The 23623-nt window shown below is 37.2% G+C and overlaps 1 protein-coding gene and 1 pseudogene across 3 annotated transcripts in view; one reads left to right on the top strand and one right to left on the bottom strand.

Annotated features, from left to right (window-relative positions):
* XIRP2 (xin actin binding repeat containing 2) overlaps positions 1–23623 on the bottom strand; it is a gene marked incomplete at both ends in the record, with an annotated part of 293639 nt that overhangs the window by 226487 nt on the left and 43529 nt on the right. The window lies entirely within an intron of this gene.
* LOC309963166 (signal peptidase complex catalytic subunit SEC11C-like) lies at positions 20396–20905 on the top strand (annotated as a pseudogene). The gene has a single exon. The product of its transcript is annotated as a signal peptidase complex catalytic subunit SEC11C-like (transcript).

The following is a 23623-nucleotide window of genomic DNA, read 5'->3' as shown; positions in this document are numbered from 1 at the left end:
CCTACACTGACTGTGGAGGTAGTTAAGGGTACAAAATTATTGTCCCTTATAATATTTGTTGAAACATGGCTATGGTCTAAAATTCAAGTTTTACTTGAAATGAGCCTTGATAGTCCAAATAAAAAACACAGGGTAAAGTTGAGTATAAACTGTTCTTTTATATTTTAAAATATGGTTAAATGATCAAAGTTGCTATAGCAACTTTCAACTTTCTAAACCTTTGGAAGACTAATAACAATTTATTATTTTAGGATTCATATGAGAATTTTAGTATTAGTCACCAAAGAGAATTGGTGTTCATGGTGATGAAAACCTACTCCCTGGATGTGGAGAGGTGTGAAATTTGTATAATTCTAGACATGTCTGTACTAATTGCAAAAATCCCAGAAGAATGTATTTTCTCACGTCTCTGCAGGGTGTTTCTTAAACCTATTACTTTATGAAGTTAAATACTGGCATATGAAAACCTCAGCAGTTCAGTTATTACCTAAATTGTGTTATAATTTGAATTTTGTTCATTTTAAATTGAGTGAACATTAACAGCGTAAAAGAGGTTTGGTATGGAAGGTAAGAGTGTAAAAAGATAAGGGACTGGCAGGAAATGGAGACCTTGTAAATGGTTTAGTGGTTTAGTCTTTTTGTATAACAGTGAATTGTAAACTGCAAATGATACTTAACTACTTTTTCCAATTAGTTCTCCATAAAATTAGGTGTGAAAGCCCACCTCCTTGACTCCTGTAGGTACCATTTCAGAAACAGCTTAGTTTTAAAACTTCATTTTTCCAAGGCCAAAAAATCCTAAAAACCTAGAAAGTTTAACTTATGAAATCAGCCCATAAATGCCAGAAAACATGTTTCAAGTTCTAGAGAACATAATCAACATTTTTGTTTCTATGGGAGACATTATTTCATAAAATCACTTTTCTAGAAACAAGTACCCCACCTACACCTCTCTCTCTACCAACTGGCAGAAAGAGATTCAAGACAACCTGAGGCTTGGAACGTTCTGAGGGGCCAGGCAGGAAAGGAGTAGAAGTGGTCTCTTGTTGCTGCAGTGCCCAAGGCCTGGAAATCATGTGCTGGAATAATTCAGCTACAGCAGAATCTCAGCTGCCAGAACTTCCAAAAATACAGTTGGGGTGAGAATCTTGTACAAGTGACAATTGTTAGTAATGATGTCAATGACAACAGAGGTGGTGCCCTGTATCTTTAAAATTTTTCATTTTTCATTTTATCCTCATAACAATTTGAGAGCACTAACTCCATTTAATAAAATAATCATAACTAAACTTTATTGCATGCTATTTTGTCTGCATATATGGCTGCCCACATTTTCTCCCATCCTTGTATGAGCATGACATTCCTCTTATCAAGAGGCCAAGTCTATTTCCCTTTTCCTCAGTGACTTGCATTGACTGATCAAATGCAGCAGAAGTAAAGCTGTGCCAGGTCAGCTTAGTCCTTATAACGTTTGGATCTTTCTGTTTTTACTTTCTTGGAACCCAGCTGCCATGCTGGTTAGAAGTCCCAGATATCTTGCTAGAGAGAGAGAGCTCATGTGAAAAAGCAATGGAGGATAAGACATCACATGAGGGATAGGCAATATGGAAGAGAGGCCATATGGAGAAGAGTCAGGCAAGCCATCTGACTGCCAGTACCAACACCCGAGACATGAGAGAGGGCTTCTGGGACCTTCCAGCTCAGCTCATTCACCAGCTGAGCGCAACTGCATGAGCAAACCCAGATCAGATGACAACATGCAGTATAGAAAAACTGCCCAGCCAACCTCAGCATCTTGAAAAGTGTTAAATCGTTGTTGTTTTAAACTATTAAATTTGGGGGTGGTTTGTTACACAGCAATAGAAAACTGATAAGTGTGCTTACACATTTGAAGCTTCCTGTGTTAATGCATTTAATCTACCTAGTTCAGTGGGGAGGTAATGCTATTGTTCTCATGGTATAGATGATCAAATGAAGTATACTGAGGCTAAATGATTTTCCCAAAATCACACTGCTAACTAGTGGAGGCTGAGAACAAAGTATGATCTTATGATCCTGTCCTGCCTCTTATTTGAGAACACTGAGGCTCTGAGAAGTGAAGTAGCTCACTGCGGGATCACATCTCAAGTTTGTGCATTCCAAAGCAAGTACTATTTTGGGGTGTAACAATGTGGTTCAGCACAGCTGAAGCTTAGAATTCATGGGTAAAATTTTCAGAAGATAAGAGTAAAAGGTAAGTTGAGGCTACATTGTGAAAGGCTCATACATAATATTTTAACCTCTGGTCCAGTCATTCCCAAACCTTAGTCAGTAATGGAATTTTGACCAATCCATGACAAATGACCAAAAAAGAAAAAAATGCCAAAAAGCATAATATAGTCAGTGCATGACTTATTCAGATTGCCAACTCACTTTTTTCCCCTTGCAAGTGTAAGCAGCTCTTTGCAGGAAACTGCCCTCAGCAGGAAACCCCCTTTTTTTTGTCAATTTAGCAAAGCTATATTGTAACTTACTTTAAATCAGGTGTCCCCATGCTCTACTCATCTCTAGTCCTAGCACACCTATCAAATCTTTTGATCACACAATACTTTGCCTAACCTGTTGATTCTTTCTGTAGATCAAAGAGGTAGAAATGAAGAATAAGTAATTAACAGATGACCAGATCTCTTCCATAGCTTCCCATTCAGTAATCTTGGGAACAAACTGTGTGAATGAGATAGCATCTAAAGAAAGATCACAAGGAGTCGACAAGCCTCTGTGCAGTAGTGGATGGCAATGACTCTGACCCCCTTTCTCAATGATTAACTGAGAATACTTCCCTTTTGCCTTTGAAAAACTTTCATGGGCAAGCAGAACCTTCTTTGGATTTAGTTTTTTGCAGACACTGAGTTCACCATCTCCCCACATTGCTGGCATTCTGATTAAAAGCAATTTTCCTTTCTACCACCAACTGCCTCTCGGGTATTGATTTTTTTTTTTTTTTTTTGCGGTACGCGGGCCTCTCCCGTTGCGGAGCACAGGCTCCGGACGCACAGGCTCAGCGGCCATGGCTCATGGGCCCAGCTGCCCCGCAGCATGTGGGATCTTCCCGGACCGGGGCACGAACCCGTGTCCCCTGCATCGGCAGGCGGACTCTCAACCACTGCGCCACCAGGGAAACCCTCGGGTATTGATTTTTGAGCAGCAAGCAGCTGGACTTGAGTTCAGTAACACAAGGACTCTCCCTTCATTTGCAATGATGTTCTTCCTAAATTTTAAAAATACATTTATTTTGTAAAATAATGGAGAGAACAGAGAGTTGTAGGTTTTTTTTTAAGTTACTACCTGGCAAAATAATATATAATGCATATACATATACATGTATGCATGTGTGTGTGTGTAAATAGATATAATTACATATTTTTTCACTGTGTTAAGAAATCTAAAAATGTAGGAGGTTCAACTGCAGACAAGGAACTCTGAAAGCTAACATGATAAAATTTTTTAAGACTCAAGCTTAATTAATTATTATATTAAGAATAATTAAATATATGGATATTTGTGTTTAAAATTGTACACTAATAATAACTCACAATTTAGCTTTCTTTCATTCACTACTCATTCTTTTATGGTCATATCCCTGCCTATTCATGACTATTTGCAGACTGGGAACAAAGAAAGAGAGATTAAAAAAAAAAAAATCTAAGCATCATTTTTAGCTCTTCTAAGCATCCTTGATTATACCAAGAGTGGTGCTGACTGCCTATTCTGTTTTGTGAATGTATATAATAATTGCTCAGTTATTGATTGAATGACTTCTTAAGGAGGGGGTTTTGTAGTATCTATACTTTTTAATAATCATTGTTATCCCTGGCCTTGAAAATGATTGGACAGCTTTCACCACACACAACAGGAAGAAAGAATATTACTGCTCTAAAAATGCCTTAGGAAATCATTCCAAACTCAACTAAACAAAAAGAATGGTAGCAAAAAGCTTTTATTTTAGCACTCAGTTTTAATCTATGAAATTCAATGATGGGCAGTAATTTAGAGAAATTTCTTATAGTGTAAAAGCATGCTTTTTCCATCTTCAAGTCAGTTGAAAAAATATTTTAATACAATTTAGATTTTATTCTACCATAGCTCCCTGTAATTATGCTTCCACTAATTAAGGCTTTTATAGTTTGAGTTTAATTCCGCCTTCAACTTATTTTCCATCTTTTTTTTATCTGTAAGCTGTCAAAAGTAACTACTCTCATTTTTCCTTGTATAAAAGTCAGAAACTACTCCCAAGACCTCACCACAAATTAAATACACGACTGGAAAGGCAGATATCATAATGGGAAGCAAATTAGTTTTTGCCTCAGTCACAACAAGTACTTGAGATTCTATGAAGATTCTTCAAATAGCAAAACAACCAGGGAGGGCACTTCAGTTTGCTGCATAAACAACTACTACATGCATTTATTCTAATCAAGAACATTGCCAAATGCTACCTTTAGCATTTGGTTTGCATTTCTAATTTAAATTATTCAGTGTGGAGTAATATCTTGGAATTTTAAGGGGTGCTAGCCCTCACATTTGTAAAACTATTTGTATGTAATTAACGATCATTGGTACTGATGACATATCCTTTCATATCCAAATGTGAAGTCTGCTGTTTAGTTTCTACTCCTTAAAAGACAGCAAGTTGGAAAAGGCAAGTAAAATGAAAAAGAAAAAAAAGCACGGGTTTCAGGCTGAGTCATCCAGATTTTTAAAGTACACACTTTAGATGAAGTAATTTTATAGTTTTAAGGTCAATAAAGAAACTACAGAAATGTCTTAGTTATAAACACAATATATGGCACATTTTAATATGAAATTCAAGGAACTTCACCTTATGTTAGTGCATTGGTTCCGAAACCAGTCTTAAATAATCCTTGATTGATGACCTGGTCCTGGAATCATGAATATGCTTATCGCATTTGTAGATATCACATTAATCACACTTGCTGATAGACTATCTGACATGAACATAACTACATACAAATTTAACCAACTGGAAACACGGTTCATAAAATTTAATAGCGTTAAGTGCAAGGTAGTGCTGACATAGAGAAATAAAAACAAGGTAATGAAAGAATGTCTAGAAACAAGTGAAGATGATAAATAAAACAAAATAACTACCCACCCCAAAGTTATGATTGCTGCAACTTCACCTCATGGCTACAATGAAAAAGACCAAAATGAACTCAACCTTGAATTATCAACCGTGACTGGTTAAGGTATTTGCCATGCGCAAGCCTTCCTTAATTCCCATAATACTCTATAATGTAAACTCCATTATTATTTTTCTCATTTTAAAGATTAGGAAATAAAGGCAAAGAGAATTTAAGTAAGTTGCTTAATGACACAGAGCTAGTGGAAGGACACAGCATTTGAACCAAAGCAGCCTGCTTCAGAGCCCACACTCTCAAATCACTATACTCTGTAAAATAATATTTCAAAATGAGAAATTAAGATAAATGCTGTTTTTGATTTTTTAATATCATGCTAGATTACTTGTTAATAAACCTGTTTTACTCTCACCTAACTATCTTGTAGGTTGTAGTTCTGTTTTACTAACAAAACCCCAGGTGTTTTATATGCCTATACAGTTAGAGCTTAATCTGCAGAAGAAAAGAAAAAAAACTTATGAGGTATGATTTTTGGGGTGGAGGACTGGTAGGAAAGATAACTTCAAAAGTTATCATTTTATTCCCTAGTAGGAAAATAACCAGTTTTGTATCTAATTTAACAATCTTAGATTGGTATTTCTTTCCTTACTGACCACAAAAAAACTGTGCTTTTTAAATACTCCTGTAACCAGCTCTCTTATTTATTTATTTATTTTTGGTTTCCTAATTAATTAATGAAATCAGTCTTTGACATGTGGCCCCCTATCTATTTTTATATTTAAAAGATTTTTTTTACAACTTTCTCTTTGCATATTAGAGGATGGAAAGTTTGAAATAAAGAGGCATCAAAGTGTATTAGTAAAAGTATACAGCTCATTAGAGTTAGATGAACCTGAGAACAAGTAGAGATACAGGCAAATGTGTAATCCCTCTGAGCCCCAATATCATTGTCTATAAAATGAGGATAATACTTCTTAGCACATGAGAATTATGGAAAAAATATTAAAACTAACATTCCTGGGGTAACTAAACTGGGCTTGACACATCATTCTCTCTCAGATTCTTGGCTCCTTTCCTCTTATATTTTTTAAGCTGAGACAGATGAATATTGTTAATGTTCTGCCACCTCACAACAGACTTTTGAACACTACACTCAAGCAAGCGGGTGCTATGGGGGGGCAAATGTGAAGCAACTAAAAATAACAGAAAGATAACCAAAATGAACACGAATGTCAAAATTAAATAATATGAGGAAATATTAAAAGAAAATTTCCTTTTCTTTCTTTTTGAAAACAATATGTTTTTTAAACATCTTTATTGGAGTATAATTGCTTTACAATGGTGTGTTAGTTTCTGCTGTATAACAAAGTGAATCAGCTATACATATATATATATCCCCATATCCCCTCCCTCTTGCATCTCCCTCCCTCCCACCCTCCTTATCCCACCCCTCTAGGTGGTCACAAAGCACCGAGCTGATCTCCCTGTGCTATGCAGCTGCTTCCCACTACCGATTTTACATTTGGTAGTATATATAAGTCCATGCCACTCTCTCACTTCGTCCCAGCTTACCCGTCCCCTTCCCCGTGTCCTCAAGTTCATTCTGTATGCCTGCGTCTTTATTCCTGTCCTGCCCCTAGGTTCATCAGAACCATTTTTTTTTTAGATACAACATATATTTGTTAGCATACAGAATTTTTCTCTTTCTGACTTACTTCGTTCTGTATGCCAGACTCTAGGTCCATCCACCTCACTACAAATAACTCAATTTCATTTCTTTTTATGGCTGAGTAATATGTCATTGTATATATATGCCACATTTTCTTTATCCATTCATCTGTCGATGGACACTTAGGTTGCTTCCATGTCCTGGTTATTGTAAATAGAGCTGCAATGAACATTGTGGTACATGACTCTTTTTGAATTATGGTTTGCTCAAGGTATATGCCCAGCAGTGGGATTGCTGGGTCATATGGTAGTTCTAGTTTTAGTATTTAAAGGGAACCTCCATACTGTTCTCCATGGTGGCTCTATCAATTTACATTTCCACCAACAGTGCAAGAGGAGTTCCTTTTCTCTACACCCTCTCCAGCATTTATTGTTTGTAGAGTTTTTGATAATGGCCATTCCGACTGGTGTGAGGTGATACTTCACTGTAGTTTTGATTTGCATTTCTCTAATGATTAGTGATGTTGCGCATCCTTTCATGTGTTTGTTGGCAATCTGTATATCTTCTTTGGAGAAATGTCTATTTAGGTCTTCTGCCCATTTCTTAATTGGATTGTTTGTTTTGTTGGTATTGAGCTGCGTGAGCTGCTTGTAAATTTTGGAGATTAATCCTTTGTCAGTTCCTTTGCTTGCAAATATTTTCTCCCATTCTGAAGGTTGTCTTTTCATCTCATTTATGGTTTCCTTTGCTGTGCAAAAGCTTTTAAGTTTCATTAGGTCTCATTTGTTTATTTTTGTTTTTATTTCCATTTCTCTAGGAGGTGGGTGAAAAAGGATCTTGCTGTGATTCATGTGATAAGAGTGTTCTGCCTAGGTTTCCTCTATGAGTTTTATAGTGTCTGGCCTTACATTTAGGTCTTTAATCAATTTTGACTTTATTTTTGTATATGGTGTTAGGAAGTGTGCTAATTTCATTCTCTTACATGTAGCTGTTCAGTTTTCCCAGCACCACTTATTGAAGAGGCTGTCTTTTCTCCATTGTATATCCCTGCCTCCTTTGTCATAGATTAGTTGACCATACGTGCGTGGGTTTATCTCCGGGCTTTCTATCCTGTTCCATTGGTCTATATTTCCATTTTTGTGCCAGTAGCATACTGTTTTTTTTTTAAGTTGGTAATTTATATTTTTATTTATGTATTTTTTTAATTTTTAAATTTAACTTTTTTATACAGCAGGTTATTAGTCATAAATTTTATAAACATCAGTGTATACATGTCAATCCCAATCGCCCAATTCATCACATCACCATCCCCACCCCACTGCTGTTTTCTCCCCTTGGTGACCAAACATTTGTTCTCTACATCTGTGTCTCAATTTCTGCCCTGCAAACTGGTTCATCTGTACCATTTTTCTAGGTTCCACATATATGCGTTAATATACGATATTTGTTTTTCTCTTTCTGACTTACTTCACTCTGTATGACAGTCTCTAGATCCATCCACGTCTCAACAAATGACCCAATTTCGTTCCTTTTTATGGCTGAGTAATATTCCATTGTATATATATATACCACATCTTCTTTATCCATTCGTCTGTCGATGGGCATTTAGGTTGCTTCCATGACCTATTGTAAGTAGTGCTGGAGTGAACACTGGGGTACATGTGTCTTTTTGAATTACGGTTTTCTCTGGGTATATGCTGAGTGGTGGGATTGCTGGATCATATGGTAACTTTATTTTTAGTTTTTTAAGGAACCATCATACTGTTCTCCATAGTGGCTGTAGCAAGTTACATTCCCACCAACAGTGCAAGAGGGTTCTCTTTTCTCCACACCCTCTCCAGCATTTGTTGTTTGTAGATTTTCTGATGAGGACCATTCTAACTGGTGTGAGGTGATACCTCATTGTGGTTTTGATTTGCATTTCTCTAATAATTAGTGATGTTGAGCAGCTTTTCATGTGCTTCTTCACCATCTGTATGTCTTCTTTGGAGAAATGTCTATTTAGGTCTTAGGCCCATTTTTGGATTGGGTTGTTTGTTTTTTTAATATTGAGCTGCAGGAGATGTTTATATATTTTGGAGATTAATCCTTTGTCCGTTGATTCGAAAGAAAATACTTTCTCCAATTCTGAGGGTTGTCTTTTCGCCTTGTTTATGGTTTCCTTTGCTGTGCAAAAGCTTTTAAATTTCATTAGGTCCCATTTGTTTATTTTTGTTCTTATTTCCATTACTCAAGGAGGTGGATCAAAAAAGATCTTGCTGTGATTAATGTCAAAGAGTGTTTTTCCTATGTTTTCCTCTAAGAGTTCTATAGTGTCCGGTCTTACATTTAGTTCTCTAATCCATTTTGAGTTTATTTTTGTTTATGGTGTTAAGGAGTGTTCTAATTTCATTCTTTTACATGTAGCTCTCCAGTTTTCCCAGCACCACTTATTGAAGAGATGGTCTTTTCACCGTTGTATATCCTTGCTTCCTTGGTCATAGATTAGTTGACTATAGGTGTGTGGGTTTATCTCTGGGCTTTCTATCTTGTTCCATTGATCTGTTTTTCTGTTTTTCTGCCAGTACCATATTCTTTTGATTACTGTAGCTTTGTAGTATAGTCTGAAGTCAGGGAATCTGATTCCTCCAGATCTGTTTTTTTCCCTCAAGACAGTTTTGGCAATTAGGGGTCTTTTGTGTCTCCATACAAAGTTTAAGATTTTTTGTTCTAGTTCCATAAAAAAATGCCATTGGTAATTTTATAGGGATTGCATTGAATCTGTAGATTGTTTTGGGTCGTAGAGTCATTTTCACAATATTGAGTCTTTTAATCCAAGAGCATGGTATATCTCTCCATCTGTTGGTATCATCTTTAATTTCTTTCATCAGTGTCTTACAGTCTTCTGCATACAGGTCTTTTGTCTCCCTAGGTAGGCTTATTCCTAGGTATTTTATTCTTTTCGTTGCAATGGTAAATGGGAGTGTTTCCTTAATTTCCCTGTCAGATTTTTCATCATTAGTGTATAGGAATGCAAGAGATTTCTGTGCATTAATTTTCTATCCTGCAACATTACCAAATTCATTGATTAGCTCTAGTAGCTTTCTGGTGGCATGTTTAGGATTCTCTATGTATAGTATCATGTCATCTGCAAACAGTGACAGTTTTACTTCATATTTTCTAATTTGTATTATTTTATTTCTTTTTCTTCTCTGATTGCCATGGCTAGGACTTCCAAAACTATATTGAATAATAGTGTTGAGAGTGGACATCCTTTTCTTGTTCCTGATCTTAGAGGAAATGCTTTCAGTTTTTCACCATTGAGAATGATGTTTGCTGTGGGTTTGTCAGATATGGCCTTTATTATGTTGAGGTAGGTTCCCTCCATGCCCACTTTCTGGAGAGTTTTTATCATAAATGGATGTTGAATTTTGTCAAAAGCTTTTTCTGCTTGTATTGAGATGATCATATGGTTTTTATTCTTCAATTTGTTAATATGGTGTATCACATTGATTGATTTGTGTATATTGAAGAATCCTTGCATCCCTGGGATAAATCCCACTTGATCATGGTGTATGATCCTTTTAATGTGTTGTTGGATTCTGTTTGCTAGTATTTTGTTGAGGATTTTTGCATCTATATTCATCAGTGATATTGATCTGTAATTTTCCTGTTTTGTAGTATGTTTGTCTGGTTTTGGTATCAGGGTGATGGTGGACTCATAGAATGAGTTTGGGAGTGTTCTTTCCTCCACAATGTTTTGGACGAGTTTTAGAAGGATGGGTGTTAGCTCTTCTCTAAATGTTTGGTAGAATTCACCTGTGAAGCCATTTGTTCCTGAACTCTTATTTGTTGGAAGACCTTTAATCACAGTTTCAATTTCATTACTTGTGATTGCTCTGTTCATATTTTCTATTTCTTCCTGGATCAGTCTTGGAAGATTATACCTTTCTAAGAATTTGTCCATTTCTTCCAGGTTGTCTATGTTTTTGGCATAGAGTCGCTTGCAGTGGTCTCTTAGGATGCTTTGTATTTCTGTGGTGTCTGTTATAACTTTTCCGTTTTGATTTCTGATTTTATTGATTTGAGTCCTCTCCCTCTTTTTCTTGATGAGTCTGCCTAATGGTTTATCAGTTTTCTTTATCTTCTGAAAGAACCAGCTTTTGGTTTTATTGATCTTTGCTATTGTTTCTATTTCATTTATTTCTGCTCTGATCTTTATGATTTCTTTCCTTTTGCTAACTTTGGGTTTTGTTTGTTCTTCCTTCTCTAGTTCCTTCAGGTGTAAGGTTAGATTGTTTATTTGAGATTTTTCTTGTTTCCTGTGGTAGGCTTCTGGAGCTGTAAACTTCCCTCTTACAACTGCTTTTGCTGCATCCCATAGGTTTTGGATCATCGTGTTTTCATTGTCATTTATCTCTAGGAATTTTTTGATTTCCTCTTTGACTTCTTCAGTGATCTCTTGGTTATTTAGTAACATACTGTTTAGCCTCCATGTGTTTGTGTTTTTTACCTTTTTTTCCCTGTAATTGATTCCTTATCTAATAGTGTTGTGGTCAGAAAAGATGCTTGATATGATTTCCTTTTTCTTAAATTTACTGAGGCTTGATTTGTGACCCAAGATGTGATCTATCCTGGAGAATGTTCTGTGCGCACTTGAGAAGAAAGTGTAATCTGCTGTTTTTGGATGGAATGTCCTCTAAATATCAATTAAATCTATCTGGTCTATTGTGTCATTTAAAGCTTCTGTTTCCTTATTTATTTTCATTTTGGATGATCTGTCCATTGGTATAAATGAAGTGTTAAAGTCCCCCACTATTATTGTGTTACTGTTGATTTCCTCTTCAATAGCTGTTAGCAGTTGCCTTATGTATTGAGGTGCTCCTATGTTGGGTGCATATATATTTACAATCTTTTTCTTGGATTGATCCCTTGATCATTATGTAGTGTCCTTCCTTGTCTCTTGTAACATTCTTTATTTTAACGTCTATTTTATCTGAGATGAGTATTGCTACTCCAGCTTTCTTTTTTTTTTTTTTTTTGCGGTACGTGGGCCTCTCACTTTTGTGGCCTCTCCCGTTTTGGAGCACAGGCTCCGGACGTGCAGGCTCAGCGGCCATGGCTCACGGGTCTAGCCACTCCGTGGCATGTGGGATCTTCCCAGACCGGGGCACGAACCCGTGTCCCTGGCATCAGCAGGTGGACTCTCAACCACTGTGCCACCAGGGAAGCCCTCCAGCTTTCTTTTGATTTCCATTTGCATGGAATACCTTTTTCTATCCCCTCACTTTCAGTCCGAATGTGCCCCTAGGTCTGAAGTGGGTCTCTTGTAGACAGCATATAGATGGGTCTTGTTTTTGTATCCATTCAGCAAACCTGTGTCTTTTGGTTGGAGCATTTAATCCATTCACGTTTAAGGTAGTTATTGATATGTATGCTCTATGACCATTTTCTTAATTGTTTTGGGTTTGTTTTTGTAGGTCCTTTTCTTCTCTTGTGTTTCCCACTTAGAGAAGTTCCTTTAGCATTTCTTGTAGAGCTGGTTTGGTGGTACTGAACTCTCTTAGCTTTTTCTTGTCTGTAAAGCTTTTGATTTCTCCATCGAATCTGAATGAGATCCTTGCCAAGTAGAGTAATGTTGGTTGTAGGTTCTTCCCTTTCATCACTTTAAGTATATCATGCCACTCCCCTCTGGCATGTAGAGTTTCTGCTGAGAAATCAGCTGTTAACCTTATGGGAGTCTCCTTGTATGTTATTTGTCATTTTTCCCTTGCTGCTTTCAGTAATTTTTCTTTTTCTTTAATTTTTGCGGATTTGATTACTATGTGTCTCGGTGTGTTTCTCCTTGTGTTTATCCTGTATGGGACTCACTCCGCTTCCTGGACTTGGGTGGCTATTTCCTTTCCCATGTTAGGGAATGTTTTGACTCTAATCTCTGCAGATATTTTCTCTGGTCCTTTCTCTCTCTCTTCTCCTTCTAGGACCCCTATAATGCACATGTTGTTGCGTTTAATGTTGTCCCAGAGGTCTCTTCGGCTGTCTTCATTCTTTTTTCTTTATTCTGTTCCACAGCAGTGAATTCCACCATTTTGTTTTCCAGGTCACTTAACCGTTCTTCTGTTTCAGTTATTCTGCTATTGATTCCTTCTATTGTAGTTTTCATTTCAGTTATTGTATTGTTCATCTCTGTTTGTTTGTTCTTTAATTCTTCTAGGGCTTTGTTAAACATTTCTTGCATCTTCTCTATCTTTGCCTCCATTCTTTTTCTGAGGTCTTGGATCATCTTCACTACCATTATTCTGAATTCTTTTTTGTGGAAGGTTGCCTATCTCCTCTTCATTTAGTTGTTTTTCTGGGAATTTATTTTTTCCTTCATGTGGTACATAACCCTCTGGCTTTTCATCTTGTCTATTTTTCTGTTAATGTGGTTTTTGTTCCACAGGCTGCAGCATTGTAGTTCTTGCTTCTACTGTCTTCCCTCTGATGGTTGTGGCTATCTAAGAGGCTTGGGCAAGTTTCCTGATCGGAGGGAGTGGTGGTGGTAGAGCTGACTGTTGCTCTGGTGGGCAGATCTCAGTAATACTTTAATCCACTTGACTGCTCATGGGTGTGGCTGGGTTCCCTCCCTGTTCATTGTTTTGCCAGAGGCAACCCAACACTGGAGCCTACCTGGCTCTTTGGTGGGGCTAATGGCGGACTCTGGGAAGGCTCAAGGCAAGGCGTACTTCCCAGAACTTCTGCTGCCAGTGTAGCTGTCTCCACGGTGAGCCACAGCCACCCCCCGCGTCTGTAGGAGACCCTCTAACACTAGTAGGTAGGTCTGGTTCAGTCTCCCCTGGGGTCACTGCTCCTTCCCGAGTCCTGATACGCACACTACTTTGTGTGTGCCCTCCAAGAGTAGAGTCACTGTTTCCCCCAGTCCTGTTGAAGTCCTGCAATCTAATCCCATGAGCCTTCAAAGTCTGATTCTCTAGGAATTCCTCCTCCCGTTGGTGGACCCCCAGATTGGGAAGCCTGACGTGGGGCTCAGAACCTTCACTCCAGTGGGTGGACTTCTATGGTATAAGTGTTCTCCAATCTGTGAGTCACCCACCCAGCAGTTATGAGATTTGATTTTATTGTGATTGCGCCCCTCCTACCATCTCATTGTGGCTTCTCCTTTGTCTTTGGATGTGGGGTATCTTTTTTGGTGAGTTCCAGTGTCCTCCTGTTGATGATTGTTCAGCAGCTAGCTGTGATTCTGGTGTTCTCGCAAGAGGGAGTGAGAGCACATCCTTCTACTCCACCATCTTGGTTCAGGGCCCGAGCCCATAGTGTCTTGATTACTGTAGCTTTGTAGTATAGTCTGAAGCCTGGGAGCCTGATTCCTCCAGCTCCATTTTTCTTTCTCAAGATAGCTTTGGCTATTTGGGGTCTTTTGTGTTTCCATACAAATTGTGAAATTCTTTGTTCTAGTTATGTGAAAAATGCCATTGGTAGTTTGATGGGGATTGCATTGAATCTGTAGATTGCTTTGTGTACTATAGTCATTTTCACAATGCTGATTCTTCCAATTCAAGAACATGGTATATCTCTCCATCTGTTTGTATCATCTTTAATTTCTTTCTTCAGTGTCTTATAGTTTCTGCATAAAGGTCTTTTGTCTCCCTAGGTAGGTTTATTCCTAGGTACTTTAATCTTTTTATTGCAATGGTAAATGGGAGTGTCTCCTGAATTTCTCTTTCTGATTTTTCATCATTAGCATATAGGAATGCAAGAGATTCCTGTGCATTAATTTTGTATCCTGCTACTTTACCAAATTCATTGATTAGCTCTAGTAGTTTTCTGGTAGCATCTTTGGGATTCTCTATGTATAGTATTGTGACATCTGCAAACAGTGACAGTTTTACTTCTTCTTTTCTGATTTGGATTCCTTTTATTTTCTGATTGGTGTGGCTAAAACTTTCAAAACTATGTTGAATAAGAGTGGTGAGAGTGGGCAACCTTGTCTTTTTCCTGATCTTAGTGGAAATGGTTTCAGTTTTTCACCGTTGAGAATGATGTTGGCCATGTGTTTGTCATATATGGCCTTTATTATGTTGAGGTAAGTTCGCTCTATGCCTACTTTCTGGAGGGTTTTTATCATAAATGGTGTTGAAATTTGTCAAAAGCTTTTTCTGCATTTATTGAGGTGATCATAATGATTTTTCTCCTTTTCTCCTTCAATTTGTTAGTATGTTTTTATCACATTGATTGATTTGGTATATTAAAGAATCCTTGCATTCCTGGGATAAATCCCAATTGATCATGGGTATGATCCTTTTAATGTGTTGTTGGAATCTGTTTGCTAGTGTTTTGCTGAGTATTTTTGCATCTATGTTCATCAGTGATATTGGCCTGTAGTTTTCTTTCTTTGTGACATCTTTGTCTGGTTTTGGTATCAGGGTGATGGTGGCCTTGTAGAATGAGTTTGGGAATGTTCCTCCCTCTGCTATATTTTGGAAGAGTTTGAGAAGTATAGTTGTTAGCTCTTCTCTAAATGTTTGGTGAATTCACCTGTAAAGCCATCTGGTCCTGGGCTTTTGTTTGTTGGAAGATTTTTAATCACAGTCTCAATTTCAGTGCTTGTGATTGGTCTTTTTATATTTTCTATTTCTTCCTGGTTCAGTCTTGGAAGTTTGTGCTTTTCTAAGAATGTGTCCATTTCTTCCAGGTTGTCCATTTTATTGGCATATAGTTGCTTGTAGTAGTCTCTCGTGATCTTTTGTATTTCTGCAGTGTCATTTGTTACTTCTCCTTTTTCATTTCTAATTCTATTGATTTGAGTCTTCTCCCTTTTTTTCTTGATGAGTCTGGCTAGTGGTTTATCAATTTTGTTTATCTTCTCAAAGAACCAGTTTTAGTTTTATTGATCTTTGCTATTGTTTTCTTTGTTTCTATTTCATTTAGTTTTGCTCTCATCTTTATGATTCCTTTCCTTCTACTAACTTTGGGTTTTGAGTGTTCTCCTTTCTCTAGGATTCTTGGTGGCAGCGGCCACAATGTTAGAGGTTCATGCCCGTCTGTGGGGTCCGAGCTGATAGCCGTGGCTTGCGCTCGTCTCTGGAGCTTGCTTAGGCGGTGCTCTGCCTTTGGCGGGCACACTGGGAAAGAATCCCCTTGCCTTGCACACCCCAAAACAAAGGTCTCTTGCCTCTCCTGCAGGTCCAGACTTTTTCCTGGACTCCCTCCCAGTTAACTGTGGCACACTAGCCCCCTTCAGGCTGTGTTCATGCAGCCAACCCCAGTCCTCTCCCTGGGATCTGAACTCTGAAGCCTTGGCCTCAGCTCTCAGCCCTCAGCCACCCCCAGCAGGTGAGCTGACAAGCCTCGCAGGCTGGTGAGTGCTGGTCAGCACCAATCCTCTATGCAAGAATCCCTCAACTTTGCCCTCTGCACCCCTGTTGCTGCGCTCTCCTCCATGGCTCCGGAACTTTGACCCCTCCAGCCCCTGTCTTCACCAGTGAAGGGGTTTCCTAGTGTGTGGAAACTTTTCTTCCTTCACAGCTCCCTCCCCGAGGTTCAGGTCCCATCCCTATTCTTTTGTCTCTGTTTTTTCTTTTGCTCTAACCAGGTACGTGGGGAGTTTCTTGCCTTTTGGGAAGTCTGAGGTCTTCTGCCAGCATTCAGTAGGTGTTCTGTAGGAGTTGTTCCACATGTAGATGTATTTTTGGTGTATTTGTGGGGAGGAAGGTGATCTCCACGTCTTACTCCTCTGCCATCTTGGAGGTCCCTCCCCCAAATTCTGTTTTTAAGCATATGAATACACTTTATACCAAGGAAGTGTAACTACTGTGTATTCTATATTTTAGGAAGTGCTTGAATGAATGAGTTCATGTTACAGAATTGTCTTCCAAAGTGCTCCCTAAAGGATTGGCTTCAAACCACTGTGTATCAAGTACTGTTTTAGATTTTGATGAAAGCAACTGTTTTCTTCCTACTGAAAATATAAATGCTGCCCATGTACCCTGGTTTAAGAACCCCTATTTTAAAGGAACTGTGAAAAATGAGACAATCATGGCTAAAAGTCAGAAATGCTTTAGATGTCAACTATTTTATAGTTAAAATTAATATGATGTTGGCATTTGACATTTTACTTTAAAGTATATCCATTTCTTTATTATATATCTACTTATTGTAGATGTTTTCAAAAAAAATATGAAAGATTTGCAATGGACCAATGAAAACTTTGTCCAGCAAACCCTTCAGTGTTATCAGATTCTATGGGGACGCTGTGCATTTCATTTTTTTGAACTATTTCACAACTCTGTAAGTTAAAACTTACATATTGTAAGTGATAGCAATGAAGACAATATTTTTCCATAGAGATCCAAGTTGTACTCAGTGGAATCTGCTTATTATCTCTTGAATATTGACAACTTTTACATGTATTTGTAAATTAATTTAAGCACTTTTTAATCCATCATTCGATGGTATTTTGAATTCTTCTTTGATCAGTAACATCTTACTGATTCCCCCTTTAATTAATGAGTTGCACAAAATATGTGGCACATATTCCTTTTATATGCATAAGAATCACGGTTTTACTCTTTTTAGAAAATCAGCCTTTACCTGTCAATCGATCTATCTCCATAAATATTTATGAGTTTGTGTATTTATAAAAATCTCCCCAAATTGTTGGGCAAAGTTCTGTTCTATGAAGACGGGCCACATATACCATGTCACTTCACTGCTGCATATCTGGTTGTATTCATAACTCCACTGAGAAGTAGAAATCTATGTTAAACAGGAACTATCCAGGTTACATGTAAAAACTCTGCAATAGTCAGAGTAATACAATAAAGCATCACAATAAAAGAAAAAGGAGGTTCTCCTTGTGTAGGTGAAGTATGAAAAGGGACAAGCAAAGAGATGGTTTGCTTGGTTAGTGGCCCAAGGACAGAGCACTTTTATAACATAACTTACATCTAACAACTAAAGAACAATTCATCATTTTCAATATTAGGTTTTACTTAAACAGTGCAGACTATCATTCTAAGTTTAACCACAATAATCAGGATACTTTGTATTTAGATCAAGATCTTTTACTTAAAAACCCTAAATATATTTAACAGCTCTAGAAATCATAATCGTCAGTTTTATACTCTGTGAGCAAACACAGGATGAGAGTAGAATTCTCACCTGTGAGAGTTTTGGCAAAAACTTAGAAAAGATAACCAAAGCTTAAATAGTTCCATTTGTTTTGAGGTGACATGGACCAAGGATGGCAAATTAAATTCACTGGATGGTGACAATGTTTAATTTTTGTCTGATCCCTCTGGGTACTCTGGTCCTCCAAGAGTTACATTAGTGGAACAGGGCCTTCTTAAGTCCTCCAGAGGCTCAAGATTCTCAAGCTTCTGGGGAACTTTGTCCTTTTTATACTAAACCTATTAAAATTTATCTGTATATGAGTGGAGCTGGGTCACAGTTGTCTTTCCAATATGTTACTTTCATAAACATTTAATTAGATATGTACACATTTTGATTTTTTGGGGTTTTTTTAACCTATTGTTTTTAATATCTCAGCACTTTTCATGGGCCTTAAAGAGCTAATAGATCCTAAACCACATTCCTAGAATAACTAATTCTTAAAACATCTTATTATGGATTTTGAAATCCATGTAAGACTTACAGTCCTATTTTTATGCTCTCTTAGGAATGGCAACCTTCACTGAGTAAAAACAGAGTTAAAACCTCATACCTTTGGCAGGTAGGAACTGCAGGGGAACGTGGAGCTGATTGTTTTTGTCTCTCCAGCAGGCTTTCCACTACTCCTGCCTCAAGCAACTTATTCCAAGTCATAGAAGTGGGCAGGGGACCCAGGACCAGACAATCTTTTACCCCTTGGGGTCAGTAATTGCACCTGTTAGAGGATGGGGTCCTTGCTAAATTGAAAGGCCAGGGCAAGCAGGAGAGAATATGGTCAACATACCAAGAGAAGCAAAGAGGGGCAGAGTTGACAGGGATGAACCAAGAGAGTCTTGCTGTCACGTCTGTGGTTGCAGTTCCCACAGCATTTCCATTTCCGGGAGCTACCTCAGACACCAGGAGCATTTGAGTCACTCTAGATTGGGGAGTCAGTACATGATCTCTGCAGCCAAGCTGCACGTGATCAAATCCCAGCTCTGCTCCTTTTTGTCTCTTGTGTCCCAGTCACATTACCTAATGTCTCTATGGCTTGAATGCTTCAAAACTAAAAGGGGGATGATGATGATAATACTAATAACACCTAGGTCATAGGGATATTTGTAAAGATAAAATGAGCTAAAGCATATAAAGCACTTAGAACTATGCCTAGCATATATTGAATGATATGTGTTAATTACTGTTTTTGATCAGAGTTACATGAACGAATATACTGTTTTTCTTAAGGTAGTTTGAATTAGGCTCCTGTAACAGGCAATTAATATAGCTATGATTATTAAAGGCAACTCTTGGTTCCTCTTCTCATATGACATGGACATTAACTCCCACTACCTCTCCTGGAAGCTATCTGTTTCTGAGAAGGAATGCAATGTAGCGATTATCCCAGATTTCACAATGGCTATGGTGCTGGCAGCTCTTATCAGTGGCCCAGGCATGAAATAGTCTTTTTTAACATTCCCAAATGACCTCATATTGACTTCTCCCATGTAACTTATAAATAGGAGGTAAAATTATTTGTTTTGGAGATCTGACCAAATATACAAAAAATCATAATTGGTCTTTATTTTTTAAAGGAAATATGAATGAACTAATGACAGTTTTAAAACACACATATACTTTAAATAAAATAATCATTAGTAGTACACATTAATTTGAACTAAAAGAGAAAATAAAAACACATCAAAACCAATAAACTGGAAGATACCAGTAAAGAAAAATTAAGGATTAAAATGTGATTTAAAAAAATCAGTAAGTTTCATGCCAACTTTAATTGTACCAATTATTCATTTTTTGGTTGGAAAAAAATTCAGAGGGTCAAAGAGAAAAGGCTGCCATCATACATATTTCACTTCTCATTATTTGCCATTTTACCCAATTATATGCATCAGGACATTTTGGGTGTGTGGATTCCTGCTGAGGAGTATTTCTGAACTAGAAATAATTGAACTGGACATGAAATCAAACCCACTATGGAACAAGAGTCTGTACTCTGGAGGAAAATCATCTTGATAGAAAAGTCCAGACTAAAGATCACATCAATGACCCAGCTTATCTCTTGGAATAGCAGCTGGAGAATAGGTGAAAAAGAAGAGACTCAAATTAAAGACTTTACAAATTCTAATTTAGGTTGCAAACACACAAATACAGGACATTCACCATTCTGACTGGCCTAATGAGGCCCAGTCATATGCCTACCACTAGCCGGTCACTGTGATATGGGACAACCATGCTCATTTTTGGCCAGACTGAATCACATGCCCCACTTCAAAAGGTATCCACCCTCATGTGAACTGAAATAGAAGGGTGTTGTTTGCTATAAGAAGTCAAGTGAGCTGTCTGTAACACCCGGAGCCCGTGGGCCGCCTCGGCCCCCGGAGACCCCGGCATGGTGCACGTGGGCACTGCGGGGTCACATCTCCCCGCGTCCAGCTTGGACATCTTAGGGGACCCGAGGAAGATGAACAAGCACCAGCTCTATTACCAGGTCTTAAACTTTGCCATGACTGTGTCATGATTGCTCATGATCTGGAAAGGCCTGATCGTCCTCACTGGCAGCGAGAGTCCCATCATGGTGGTGCTGAGTGGCGGCATGGAGCCAGCCTTCCACAGGGGCAACCTTCTGTTCCTGACAAATTTCCGGGAAGACCCGGTTAGAGATGGTGAAATCGTTGTTTTTAAAGTAGAAGGACAAGACATTCCAACAGTTCACAGAGTAATCAAAGTTCATAAAAAAGATAATGGAGACATCAAATTTCTGACTAAAGGAAGTTGACAATAGAGGCTTGTACAAAGAAGGCCAGAACTGGCTGGAAAAGAAGGATGTGGTGGGGAGAGCCAGAGGGTTTTTACCATATGTTGGTATGCTCACCATTATAATGAACAACTCCCAAAATTCAAGTATGCTCTTTTGGCTGTAATGGGTGCATATGTGTTACTAAAACGTGAATCCTAAAATGAAAGGCAGTTCCTAGGACCAGACCGAAATAAATTCTGTTGAAAAGCTAATATATTTGAAATGTTCCACTTTCTGTATAAAAGGAAACAATGTTTTTGTCTTGTTCGAATAAATGTTTTCGTCTCGTTCGAATAAATGATTCATCAGTGAAAAAAAAAAGGTCAAGTGTACATCACGACAAATAGTTACATAATGACCAAAACCTCCACAGGTCCACTATTACAAAGAATCAGTACTTTGTCTGATCCTATGAAGGCAGCAGTATTTCCAAATAGCTTTAAAGTGGAGACCAAAAGAATCCTCTTATCAGGCAAGGACAGAGTAAAGGGAGAGTAGAGTTACTTCATGACAGTCTCCAAAAATTGCTTCACCTTTGAATGGTTCGGCTAGCTTTTAAATTTTTACGTATTGAGTTACTATTTTAAAATTAAAAATGAATTATGTATCATATGAATAATCTTTCTTTTACTTTTAAAAAATAAATTAAGAGAAAAGTGATACAAACATATCTAAATTATGTTATCAGTCTTATGGTGAAGATCTGCAGTTGGTATGTTTTTGATATTTTTCTCCTGTGAACCTGAAGAGAAAATGTTTTTATTCTAAATAACAAAGGAAACAATGTTTCCTGTAGAAATATCTCAATTAAAAACATTTAATTATTCCATCTGATAGCCATTTATTTGTATAAATGGTACTGAATTCAAATGTAATGAAACTATGTTTTAATTTTATTCATCTTTGTTAGATCTTATTCCTGATGATTCATGTATATTTTGATGTTTTCATTACTAGCACATGATATGCCATTTGAGAATTTCAACTTAATTGGTAACATTTTGATGTTAAGTATTTTTAACACTTATGTCAGCCATTTGGTTGATGCTGTGCAGCTTAATATTCAAAACAGTCCCTCTTCAAGGCATTTATTTTGCATTTTAAAAATACCTGATACTGAATATCTTTTCTAACACAAGTGAAATACAGAATTTTTCAATGAAAAGATCATATATTGAAAGTAATGATTTTAACATTTCCTGTCTCCTCTTAGGAAATATTTATCAGTGCCAGTTTATAAAATATGCATAATCACAATGCTCTTTAAATAATACATAGAATTTGATGTTTGTGGAGAGACTGTACAATATTTTTATGGAAAGAGCATAATGAACAATATGGAACTTGGCAGCCTATTTGAGTTCTGGCTCTATCACTTACTAGCTGTGTGTCCTTGGACTGACTATAGTTGCAAAGGACCTTTTGCTTATATATGAGATGGAAAGAATGATATTATTAGGCAATGCATTTACGTGACTTTTGAAGTTTTTCATAAATATAAAGTAAGACAGTATCTGTAAAAGCATGCTATATATTTTTAAGGGCTACACAAATTAAAGACAATATTGTTTCAGGGGTCTTTGCATGACCTCTAAAGCTATGTTTGTCCTAGGACTGAAAAATGCCCAAGAGGATTAGGGTTTTTTTAAAGCCTGATTGAGTCAGGGGAGTTTCTTGTCAAAGAGAAGTAATATGAAGAGGGATTTGACTCTGCATGGCTATGGAGCCTTCTGGCAGCTTTGGAAGCTTTGCTAGGGCGTGGGTGCTTGTGACAGTTTTATAGCAGCACAGATACAGCAAGCTGAGGACCTACTGACTATTGAAGAGAACATATTTTTCTGGAGAATTTCTGTGTTAACTGGGAGGAACTTGAAGGGTTAGAATTTTCACAGAGAAGACAGAAAGAGTCAGAGGAAGACGTTTTATTGCTGCTCCTTTATTATATCTTTATCACCAGACTAGTGCCATGTAATTAGTAGTACCTTCTAGTAAAGATTGGTATCAAAGGTGAAAATATTTGGCAAGATTCTCTACTCAAAGTAAGATATATAATTGTCCTGGAATAACTTAAACTAGTATGTTTTTATTTCTTCTTTTTATAGAATACGTGTTCTATTGATCATTTCTTTTTCAAATAATTTATATTTGGGAATGTAAGAAAAACATGTAGAAAATTTTAAAAAGATAGATAAGCATAAAGAGTAATATAAAAATCACTAAAAATTCTAACATTCAAAGACTCATACATGAATATGTTTAGCCTGTTCATACTATTCTTTCCAGTCCTTCACTCTTTCTAGCTATCTGTAATTCTACCTGCTATTTATCTGATGACCTATTATTTTGCATAGTTGAAAATATATTTTACATGTGGTTTTAGATATTGCATTTTATAACATTATGTAATCACCATTTTCCACATAACAGAGTCATTTACTAACTAGAATAGTTGCTATTACCACCTATTAGACATTTCTTAACATTTTGTAATGAATTCAAAAGACTTCATTAACACAATCATAGTTTCGGGGTCATTCATGCCCTCAATTATAATGGAACTCCTCTGTAAGTGTCTTAAGATAACATTTCATAATTTAGGGAAAATGTCTCTAAAGACACATTGTCACTCAAGGAGATGCTTATTTATTATCTCATATTTGACAAATGCTGACTTTTGAAGTATTCATACACAATTCATGCATTTTTAAGAGGAAAGTGGAAGAAGCTGTAGCCATAGGTAACAAAGCTATGTTATAAGGGACCAATGTTTATACTTTATTTGTATGTTCTTTGTGTTCATTTTTTAGTGCTAGGTAACAAATTATCATAAAATTTTCAGCTTAAAGCAGCTCACATTTATTATCTCTCGGTTTCTGT

Source organism: Leucopleurus acutus, assembly GCF_964270905.1.
Source record: "Leucopleurus acutus genome assembly, chromosome: 6".
NCBI classification, from domain to species: domain Eukaryota; kingdom Metazoa; phylum Chordata; class Mammalia; order Artiodactyla; family Delphinidae; genus Leucopleurus; species Leucopleurus acutus.
Note: the sequence above shows the minus strand (reverse complement) of the source record. Positions and strands in the feature narration are given on the sequence as shown.